Source organism: Marmota marmota, unplaced genomic scaffold (genome assembly GCF_001458135.2).
Source record: "Marmota marmota marmota unplaced genomic scaffold, marMar, whole genome shotgun sequence".
NCBI classification, from domain to species: Eukaryota; Metazoa; Chordata; class Mammalia; order Rodentia; family Sciuridae; genus Marmota; species Marmota marmota.
This window is the reverse complement of record NW_025999968.1, coordinates 52597112-52609214: the sequence shown is the minus strand read 5'-3', so window position 1 is coordinate 52609214 and position 12103 is coordinate 52597112.

Sequence of the window (12103 nt, the reverse complement as noted above, 5' to 3'; positions counted from 1 at the left end):
TTCTGAAACTCCACTGGTAATTTTAGAAAATAAGACTCAGAGGCCAAGTTGGTGAAGCTTTGCTTTCATGGCTCTCAAAAGAAACCACCTTTAACTTAATGCCTCTCAAGTGACTTGCTGTCCCCACAGCCCTCTTCTCCCCTTCTCTTTCTGTCCCTGACTTTCTCTTACATCTCCCTTTATTCGCTCTCCACAAAGCCCTCCCCTCATTTCTCTCTCCCCTTTACCCCAACACCTTTGAGGGTCTCTGACCGCCCTTTGGTCTGCGCTCCCCCCCAGGCCCCTGACTAGTGCGTCCCTGAAGACTCTGACTCAATCCCCTTGGGACCCCAATTGTCATAGTCTGTTTTCCATTGTTACCACTGAATGCCACAGACTGGGTGATTTATGAGAAATGGAAGTTGACTGAGCTCATGATTCTGCAGTTTGGGACGTCAGATCAGCATCAAAACATGGCCGAGGATGAGCAGAGTGAGCTGTCAGCTCAGCATCTCTTCCTCTCCTTCAAAAGCTGCTAATTCCATCCAGGGAGCCTCACTCTGATGACCTCACCTGACCCCACTACCTCCCAAAGGCCACGCCTTCAAACACCGCAAACCAAGGAACATGGGGATTAACTTTCTACCACGTGAACTTTGTGGGGGACACACTCTGACCCATAGCGCCAGGACATGTTTGTCTTGCAGGTTGGAAGGTTCAATTGCAGCCCAGAGTGGGCCCGTGGAGGCTGCTCCACACGTCCTCGCTGAGTTTCCACTTGGCCTGAAGGATATGGTCCACTGTCCACGGAGGTGCCAGCGACTCGGGTCTGACACGTGAGGCTGGGTCCGCTGGTGACCATCAGACCTGTGAGAGCTGAGAGCCGGCTTCGGGTGTGCACAGCCGTTTCTGGTCTGATCATTTCTTCTCTGAAAATCTCTTTCTCCCTGGTCCTTTTGACCTCTTTTTGTTTTCCTCTTTGGGGGGAAATCTTAAGTCCCATATGTCTGTTTCAATGAGACTCCGGGAGCACACATGTGAAGAGAGAGGTTCTGAGGGGAAATGGCACTGTTCCCCGACATCCCTGCAAAACCCTGTGGTCTGATGTATTCCAGTGGCCTAAGAGGTGAAAAGGGAGCCTATTGCTTTTGAAACTTAATCCAATCACTGTTTTCGCCATCCATGATAAATGATGGGGTTCACGAGCTTGAGTTTTTTTATTTTTATTTTTTTTAAGAAGTGTGTTTTTAAGCAAACCTGCATTCAAAGGGACCTCATGGTGACTGTCAAAAGTGATACAAGATTCCGATCCCAGAGAAGAAACAAGAACCCAGCCGGGGTCTCCAGGGGGAAAATCACATGGTGTCCTGAGGCCCACGGTGGTCAGTTGGGGAGGCACCTGGGAGGCCTGCAGATGGACTTGTTTCCAGACTGATTTGCTGTGCAATTTTGACCATTAGTCTCCGCTCCACTTTCTCATGTGCCAAATCTGAAAGCATAAAATACACCCTGAGGTGGCTTTTTGTGGCCCCTGGGCTTTAAGGAAGAAATGTTTAGCGGCGTATGCAGACAACAGAGATAGGGAACGGGCTGCAAAGTCTCCAGGTGTACCTACTCCTAAGGCCCTGAGCCTTGGTTTCCCCACTGGCTCTCCCTTTCCTATGAACCTTTCCCAATAACCATGTTGGAAAATATCAGTTTTGGTGTTTTTGATTGAAATGATCTGTTTGCTACTTATAATATCAGCCTGCGACATGGCTGTGGACTGTTATCGCTGTTGCCTGGTGAAGAACGGAAATCAGTCAGGTTAAATGAGTCACCCAACATCATCTTGTTGGGAATTGGAAATGTCCCTACCATGCAGGTCTTCTGACAATCACACCCATGCCTGGCTTTGCTGCAGAGGGATAAAGGAGAGGCACCCCCTAGTTTTAAGAATCCTTGGAGAGAAACCATTAATGTCACAGCTGACTAAATGGATGATTTTTTTTTATGAATTTTTTCTTCCCTACCCCAGAAAGCAGGGGCTATTTAATCTCTTAAGGCAGGCAGGTAACAAACCCTTATTACGTAACAACCCCTGCATTTCCCAAGAACGTCACTATCCTTGCTGCATTTCAGCTTTGGAAAGTGCACCGGGGACGGTCTGTTGGATATTTTGGGCCAGATCTATACCTGGGGAAATAATCTGAGTGATTTGAAAGAGCTTTTTTAAGCCCACCCAGCCCAGCACTGAGGCTGTGCGTCATCTGAGATGTCCCTTGTTTCTCAGGAGCTCTCCGAGGCTCCCGTTTGCACCAGCTGGGCCAAACCACAAGCCAAAGGGCTTGGACTTTGGATGAATCAAATAAATTCAAAAGGAGTCAAGAATTTCTATCAGTAAGCCAAAGTCTCAAAAAAAAAAAAAAAAGGAAGCGATTTTGTCCTGCTCAGCTCTGCTCTGCTAGGGTCGCTGGAAAGTTGTCATGAAAGGTTAATGGTGGTGTCAGATGATGACTGATCTTTCAGGAATGATCTAGTGAGGGCGTTAGAGAAGAAGAAAGTAGGAATCTAGGACCCGACCTAGATCTCAATGAGTGACTAGCCACTCCTGTGACTGAGTAAATCATCTTTCCTCTCTCCTTCTCAGCTTCTGCATTTATGCAAAAAGATAGTTGGACAAGGTGACCCCATTTTTTAAGCGTCCTACAATCATGTGATGTTTTTAATCCTGTTGTCAATGATCAGAGGACACTGTTGACTCCCTGCACCCAAACAGGCTAAAGAAATAATGGTATCCCTACTCCGTGCAATTTACCTCTAACTGGGGATTCACAGTTAGTCTCCCCCATAGTGGGTGATAGCCTGAATCTTATGCTCCCCCCGTTCATATGTTGAGATCTCAACCTCCAAGGGGTGGTGTTAAGATGTGGAGGCCTTTGGGAAGTGATCAGGACACAAAGACCTAGCCCTCATAAACGGGATTAGCACCCTTACAAGAGACCAAGAGAGCCAGCTTGACCCTTCCACCGAGTGAGGACACGGCAAATTGAAAGCTGTCCACGGACCAGGAAGTGTCCCTCACCAGAGATCAAATCTGCCGCCATCTTATCTGCACTTTCCAGCTGCCAGAGCTGAGAAATCCTGCTGTTTGTGAGCTTCCCCGTCTATGGTACTGTGCTGGAGCCATCCTCATGGACGAAGATATGGTCTCTTAATTACTAAGATAAACAACCGAGTTCCCCAGGAGGCTGGCAGGGCCTGACACAGATACAGGTACATGAAAGGGGTACATTCTTTGACCAGCGGGGTGACCCCCCAGAAGCTGGCCACTCTCAGGTCTGACCTGGTGCTTGCAGGTATGGGCTATCGATGGGTTCCTTAGCTGTGAGTTTCTAACCTCCTTCTCTCCCTTTATCCGTCCATCCAATCTTTCTACTCATCCGTCCATTCACCCACCTCTCTGCCACCCAGATATCCCTCCACCCTCCTCCATTTACCCATCCTCCCACCACCTTTCCATTAATTCATCTAGTCATCCCTCTACCCACGCACCCATCCACCTCCCACCCATTATCCACCCATCCATCTGTCGATATATATACACCCATCCTTCCATCCGTCTCCATCCATCTTTTCTCCAAAGGTATTTATTGAGCACATACTTTATGAACAGAATAGGAATAGTGGCAGGGTCTGTGTGGTTTGCCAAGAACAGGCTTCTGTCCTGGAGAGAAGACAGACTCACAGAGAAAAAAATGGTCACAGTAGGAATGATGGGAGCAGAGGAGCACAAGAGAGCTGGGTGTCCTCTTCACCCATCCCTCTCCACCACCTTCACTCCCTGGGGCTCCTCCTCCTGAGCTGGAGGAATGCTGTGGTCACTGTGACACAGCTGAGGAGGCGCACGTCAGGTGGCCACTCCACAAGAGTCCCTGAGGGCATCGCATCACTGCAGCCCAACCTTCTCACCACCCAGAGGAACATCCCGGAGGCAAACGGGGTCCCTGCTCATGTTTGAGAACATGTTAATACCAATCAATCCAAGCTGGATGTTCCTTCTTTGGGACACAGTCTCCCAGTATGATTTCCATCTGGTTCACTGACATTGTATCATTGATTGTTATATAACTGTGTAACGAGGAGGATAGTATTCACTGGGAGGTTTGACTCTGATCTCTCACTTTTAATGGGATGGTGGTAAACAAGTTTGTGAGAGGAATGAGGTCAGTATGGTTGGCAGGGCATGGATGTGCTCCAGGCCAGTACATCTCCAAATACAGATGGTTAGCAAGGAGCAGAACTTCCACATGCGAGGAGGGCTGTCACACAAAGAGGGAGAAGGTTTGTCATGGATAAACCTTGAAGGTCAAAACGGAGATAGAATTTCTAAAGCAGATTTTAGTTCAACCTAAGACACCACTTTTTGAAATAACCAAGCATTCATCATGTTATAAACAGATAAACAAATCATGGTATGTCCATACAGGGGACTATTACTTGTCAATAAAAAAGGAACGAAGTGTTTATCCATGCTGTGATATAGATGAAACATATTGTGTTAAGTGAAAGAAGCCAATCAAAACAGAATCCATGTTGTGTGGTTTCATTTATTTGAAATGTCCAGAATAGGAAAATCCATAGAGACTGAAATGAGATGAGTGGTTGCCTAGGGCTTGGGGTGAGGAGAGAAATGAGGACAGATTGTTCATGGAGCTAGGGTTTCTTTTTAGGGTGGTGAAAGTATTTTTATGTTGATTGAGGTGAAGTTTGTCTTCCTGAGTACATTGATTGATTGATTGAACACTTTGCATGGGTGAAGTGTGTGGTAGGTAAACATCTCAAAAAGTGTTGTAAAAATAAGGTGCCTGTTTTTAACTTTGTAAAAAGGGGGCTCCTTCTTGGGAATGAGGGTGAAAGTGTGGCCTAGTGTAGTGGTTGACCCATGTTGAAGCTTGGTCCCCAAAGTAACTGTATTAAGGGGTGAAGTCTCGTGGAAGGTGACGGACCATGACGGCCCTTGTGAAGGGCTCAGTGCTGGTGTTGCAGAGTGGGTTAGCTCTCCCAAGTCAGATTAGTTCCCAAGAAAACAGGTTCTTATAAAACAGCGAGTCTGTTCCTGCCCTCTCTCTTGCTTACCCTCTTGCCCTGTGCTCTCTTCCACAAGCACCTGTTTGCATCTCTCATAGGTGCTCCCACTGTGGAATGCTACTTTCATGAAGAACTCAAGAGAGCTGAGAAGATGCCAACACCATGCTCTTGGATCTCTAGGACTATGAGCCAAATAAACTTCTTTTCCTTATAAGGCACCCAGCCTCAGGTATTCTGTTAGAGTAACACAAAATATCCTAAGACAGTCATTTATCCACCAACTGCCCTCCCCACTGGCTGGGGACTATATCTGAGGGTATTAACTCTTCCACATTTTTAGGCTGAACTTGAATGCAAATAAAAGGTGGCTACCACAAGGCCCCAAGGCTTAAAGCACAAAGCTGTGTAATGTGCTTGAAGGGGAGATACCATGAATTAAGTGAATCTGGGCTCACATAGAATGTTCCACCACAGCTGTAACTTGAATCAGAGGTGTCTCAAGGGTATTATGTATTATAGATACCAGAAGCATCTGCTACCATGGAAACTTTGGGCTCCTGCAAGCAATTTGGTGACTATAGTTAGCATTTTTTAAAATAAAGTAAAATAGAACAAATGAGGACTTATCTAATAGGTTACATCTGAAAAGCACAGTTTCAAGGAGTTTATGTTTTGTTACATGATAAATGTGTCTCTGTGTATGTGTAAGTATGTGTTGGGTTGCAACCTAAGATATATTCACTCCTATGAGCCAGAGAGAGAAATGTCGTCACCTCAATGCTTTCAGAAAGTGAAGCTTGTATTAAGATAAGTTTGCAGGTTGTCGCAGAGTGAATCCACGAGCTGTGTCCTGGGGGAAAGTCATGGAAAGAAGTATGAGTTGAAGGAGATTTGGACTCTGGGCTTGTCTTGTTAGAAATGGAATCATGTAGCTTGAAGATCTGCAGGGTCATTCAGGCTCTGTAGCAATAGAGCCAGTAGGATGGATGGATAGATGGTAGGCAGAGGAATAATAACAGATTAGATAGATGATAGATAGATAGTTAGATAGTTAGATAGATAAATGTGTATACAGCTTACACTCTATAGCCATGAGTTCCATATCTACAGATTCAACTAATTGCATGTCAAAAAAAATCTTTAAAAAATGTATGGCTATCCATCACATGAACAGACGTTTTTCTTGTCATCATTCACTGAACAATACAGCAAAGGACTATTGACATAGCATTTAGGTTGCACAAGGTATAAGTAATTATAAGTAATTTAGAGATGATATGTTGGTCAGCTTTTTTGTCTCTGTGACCAAAATATCTGACCTGACGTAAGCAACTTAAAGGAAGAAATACTTATTTGGGCCCATGGTTTCCGAGGTTTCCATCTGAGGTCAGCCAGCTTTGAGGGCTGGAGGTGAGGCCTAGCCTCGTGGCAGATGGGTGTGGTGGAGCACAGCTGCCCGGCTCATGGCAGCTGGGAACAGACAGAGACAGAGACGGAGAATAAGGGCCAGAGACAAGATGTAGCCGTCCAGGACGCACCTCTGTGGCTGACTTTCTCCAAGGAGGCCCACGGCATAGTTTCCCCACCTCCCAATAAGGCTATCAGAGCATTAATTCATCAATGGGTTAATCCACCGATGATGTCAGAGACCTGTGATCTGATAATTTCCCAAAAGCCCCACCTCTGAACATTGCTGCATTGGGAACCAAGGCTTCAACCCACGAGCCTTTGGGGGAACATTCTAGCTCCAAGCCACAAAAGATGACTTTAAGGATACGAGACGGTGAGCATAAGTCATGTGCAACGCTGGGCCGTTTTACATAAGGAACTTGAACATCTACAGGTTTGGTGTCTGAGAGGGATCCTGGAACTGACCCCAAGGACACTGAGGGGTGACTGTAAGTATTTAATGTGTAAACACACACAGATATACAAGCATGCACAGATAAATAGGTAGGTAGGTAGATAGATAGATAGATAGATAGACTGATTGATTTTAAGGAAATGGCTCATGCAGTTGTGTGGGGTTGGGGTTTAGGGGTTGATACGTTTGAAGTTTTAGGGCAGGACGGCAGGCTAGAAACCCAGGAATGAGTTTTATCTTACAGACTTGAGGCAGACATTCTCTGGGAAACCTTGGTTCTTTCCTTAAGGCCTTCGATAGATTGGGGCAGCACCATGAACAAGCGTGGTCTCCTCAACTTAAAGCCCCCTGATCGCAGATGGGACCCACATCTTCCAAATGCCTTCGCAGCAAGCCCTGGGTCAGTATTCGACTCAGTCATCGCATGCTCCAGCCCAGCCAAGTCGGACCAACCTCCACACCTGGACCAGCGGGATTTGGACCAGGAGCGCCGGTTCCTTCAGCTCAAGGGTTCCTTGAATGTGAGCTCATTGCTTCGTGGTCTTAAAGCTAAGTGCTTTATGGGGCATGGGGCTTGCCTCCCGAGCCCTGTGTTCAGACGCTGGATATTCTGGGATGCCTGAGCCCCACACTAACCCCAGTTTTACAGGTGAGAGGACTCAGGTTACAGAGAGGTTAAATGATTGTGAGGCCCCACAGGAGCCGGTGGCCGTGCCCTTGCTCTGAGCAAGACACCTTATCTCTCTTAGAGAGTGTAACAGGTCCCAACCTGTCAAGTGGGGAGGAAAGGACTTTGTTTTAACAGAATCTCAAGGTCACTGGGACTGGTTCTCATTCGCTGGTGTGAGGGGCTAGTTATGTTTTATTTGACAGTTGAACTTGGTGGAGAGCATGTTTCCTGCAAAGAGCAGCCTGCGTCTCTTCCTCATGGGAAGCCCAGAAGGGTCTCTCCAGAGGGAAGGGAGGCAGCAGCTGTTCTGAAGAACTCAGCCCTCTCCTGGCTTGGATGGGTCTTCACTCATTGAAAACACATGTTCGGACGGGTCTGGGCCCTCCACCTCGCCACAGGGCGACCCAAACCCGGAGTAGGGGTGTGGATTCATGAAGGATTGGGGGGCCGTGTTTCTCCAGTGGAGGGCGGAGCTGGGGCTTTGTGGCAGGAATGTCCTCCATGTGCCTCATCCCAGCCCGCCTGGCTCCTGGTTCTCTGGTCTGCTAATCATTTAAACATGGTGGCAACTGGGCTCAACTAAAGGTTTCCATCTTGACGTGGTTTCCTTCTTGCCATAGCAGAGCTTAATAAGCACAGTTTGAATGAGTCCAGGCCTCGGTTTTGCCTCTGTGGCTTGGGAAGAGCTGAGTTTGAGCTCTGCTTCTATCTGTATTCTATATGGGGGTCTGTTTGAAATTTCACTTGAGGAAAAATACGTTCCATTGCTTAAAAAAAAAAAAAAATCAGAGAGAAGTATTGCTGAGGGTAATAGGAAACCATTTAACTTTATAGACTTAGATGTTCCGGAATGTAATGTAAGGTTAAAACCTAAGGGGAAAAAAAATCACCAACACATATATGTTGACCTTTGAATAGCAAGAGAGAGACTCTCTAAGGAATAATGATATTTGCTTGGGAGTAAGCAGGGAGCGTTAAGATGATGAATATGCATTTCATGGAAGCCGTGAGCAAATCCAAAGGGGATGTGGTTACGGGAAATTTTAAAGGCGGAATGGGGTTACACGTGTTATTTTCCAACAATGATCCTTGGCCAAAAGGATTAACAAGGGTGTTTAAGGATCAGTATTGAAGGTGGTTCCAGTCCAAGGTAGAACAGACAGCTACTGGACAGACGTCCTTGCAGACACATTCTTTGTGGAAGGTTGCGTTGGCCCTTGTGCAAAGGTGTGGCCATGGCAGAGTCTCTTACCACAGTTCTTACCTGGCATACAGACATGAGATTCCCTCCTTTACAACCTCCTGGCTTTGTTTTATTTTTTTTTATTTATAAGGACTTGACACCAGCGACTCCATTTTGATTCTGACCTCTTTCATTCCTATAATCCTCCACAAGTGCTCCCCTCCGCCATAGTCTTACATATCATCTCCTCAGTGAGAGCCACTGTCAAATGTAACTGTTGACCAAGGGAAAGGTGCACATGACACAAAGCATCGTTTTGGGGAGAAGTTGGGATGGACCCCAGGAGCCCACTCTAACATGCATCAGAAGAGGGATTCACCCAGAGCATGTGGCAATTTTTGTCCAAAAACAGCCGAGGCAGCCAGCTGCAGTCCCACTCCTGTTTCCAGACCGCGAACAGTTAATCTGCTCATTCCAGCAAATTCTTCCATAGCTTGGAAGCCCGGCTTTTCATCAGATGGACCATGATTTCCCAGGGTGCTGGTTTCACACTCAGAGAGCATAAATGCCAAGCCCAGAACCCAACCCACAGTTGGGACAGGAGAAAGTCCTGTTTCTCACAGAAACCCCGAGCTATCTCTAGTTTCTTATTTTTCTTCAAGGGTACATAATTAAAACACATTAAAAAGGTACTGCTTGGCCTCAGGGGGGAAAATAAACACACTCATATATTGAAAATGTCGGGTGTCATGTTGACTTTCGGTCATCTGTTTGCTCATGGGAAGTACTAGCCGGTCACATGAGGGTCCAGTGTGTTCAGAGAAGTCATGTAGATGTTTCTGCCCGACCAAAAGGTGCCGTGACCTGCGGACAGTCTGACGGTTGGCTTTGCTTATGCTGATGGGGATGATGGCAAATGAGGGGCGGGTGGCAGTGCAGAAGGGTCACAGAGTTCAGCCCGACCTACAGGGTTTCCAGGAGCACCAACGTGGAGGTGACCCGTGGGTCATCTTTCCCTGCCTCCCACATTTCTCCTTGTGTCTCATTCCCTTCAGATCCCAGGCTAGAAGAATGTCCTTGTCTTGGCTTTGTCTTGGTCTTCTGTCTTAGGCACTTTACCTCCATCAGCAGCCAGGCGATGATCAGGACCAAGTACTGGGCTCAGGTCTCCTAGTTTTTTCCAACCCTTCTTCAGCATCCACCTGGGAATTTGCACTCCTCTCTCATCTGCAGCTTCCTCCTGCAGGAAGGTGGCAGTGTGCAGGGTCACCTGCCTGTCACTCTGCTGCAGAGCTGGGTCCAGGTGAGGCCCGAAATGCTATAATATGGGTCAACAGGCTGAGATGGTCCTGAGAGAAGAGACCACAGCCAATGACCAAGTCAGCTCCGGGTTTTTCCAGTTACTTTTTCTCTCTTACCTGGGGTCAGCTGAAGAAGCAGTCTGATCTGAGAAGCTAGACGTAGTCCCTGAAGCGTCTTTTCTTCCTCTGTTGTATTGCTTTACTTTTTTTGTCAAGGATCAGGGGCTAAATTTACATGGACGTTTTTCCTGAGGTTTTACTCTGCTTGATTGATCTATCTGTCTGTTCTGTCACCAATGCCACACAATCTGGATGACCAGCTTTATAGAAAGTCCTGACATTAGGTAGTATCAGTCTTCTAACTTTGTGTCCGTCAGTACTGGGTTGGGTATTCTGTATCTTCTGTTTCTCTGTGTGAACTTTAGAATCAGTTTGGTTAGTATCCATGAACTAACTGGCTGGGAGGACCCATTGATGCTTGACAAAGATGCTCAGGCAATTCAACGGAGAAAAAAAGACAAATGGTGTTGCAACATGGGACATTCATAAATAATCAAAAAAGGCACTCAACCTAAGCGTTACATCTTAACACAAAATCAACCCCAAATGCATCGGAGATCTAAGTAGAACACGTAAAATGATAAAACTTTAAGAAGAAAATCTTTGTAACCTGAGATTAGGTAGAGCTCTTGGACAGAATGTCAAAAGCATGATCCATAAAATAAGATATTACTAACTTGGCCTCCGCCAAAATTAGTATGAAATGGTACAAATTCCCTGGAATACAGTTTGGCCAAGTTTTACAAAAGTAAACAAACCCTCTATGATCTGGCAATTGCACTCTTGGGCATTTCTTTCAAAGAAAAGAACACGCATGAGCACACCACATAGAGCCTATATGATGATGGTAGCGTTGTATTTGGAAAGAAAACCAAAATTTCCAGCAGCTCAGTGTTTTTCCAAGGATGAACAACAGCTGGGCACATTGGTGGCACCTCCAGGTCACAGGCCACTGTTCCAGCATGGAGTGGATACGCGGCACAGAGGAGCCTCAACTGCATTAAGCTAGTGAGGGTGATTCAGAAGAGGCTCCCCCCTCCATGGCTTCATCTAGACGACATTCTCTAGAGGCACAGGGAGAGGGACAGAAGGCAGATGAGCAGTTTCTAAAGGAGAGAGCGGAGGACAGGATTCACTATGAAGGGACCCAAGGGAACTTCCTGGCGTCCTGGAAACATCCTCGGATGGTTGTGGTGCTGGGTCCTGCTCACACCTTGGCCATGCTCAGAGAACTGTACCCTTGAAAGGGTGGCGATGGCTGGAAACTTCCATAAATGTGACTTCACGAAAGACTCAAGGTGACCAGCCAGAAAGTGACCCAGGATCCGTTTTCAACGAGGTGGTCAAGGGCAGGTCTTTGGTACAGGCCCCAGCTGGGGTGAAGGTGTCCGCAGTGAGTCTACCTGGGAGGCTCAGGTACCCGGCCGCGGGGTGGAGATGGAGAATCAGAAACCTCCAGGTGACAGGGCTGTGCCGTCCAACTCCGAACTTCATTCCAGGCGAGAGGAGAAGCCTGGCACGTGTTGAGCAAGCCAGGGAGCGGCAGGCCGAGTGGGGATGATTTCTGGTTCTCAAGATTCCCTCTGCCTTGTGTGGACAGTGGCCTGGAGGGACCAAGATTAGACACCCTTGGGAGGCCACGCTGGAGTGTCAGGAGAGAGGACGCGGGTGGCAAGGGGAGCAGGAGCTGAGGCAGAGGAGGGACGGAGGAGCAAGGGCGAGAGAAAGGACAGGGTGCACTCTAAACCCCCTCCACGCCTGAGCTGGCCGGGAGGGTTAGCACCCGCTCTGTTGGAGCACACTCTCTCTCGGGCTTTCCTAGGACATGGGGGGCAGGTGGAGTGACCCCGGAGCGTGCACCGGGCAGGGCAGAGGACGGATGCACCAAAGAGCAGGAGTTCCCCTCGGCCCCCTGTAAAGGGGACGACCATTCATCACCCTGAAGCCTGCACCTCCTTCCAGGGAGGGCTGCCCGC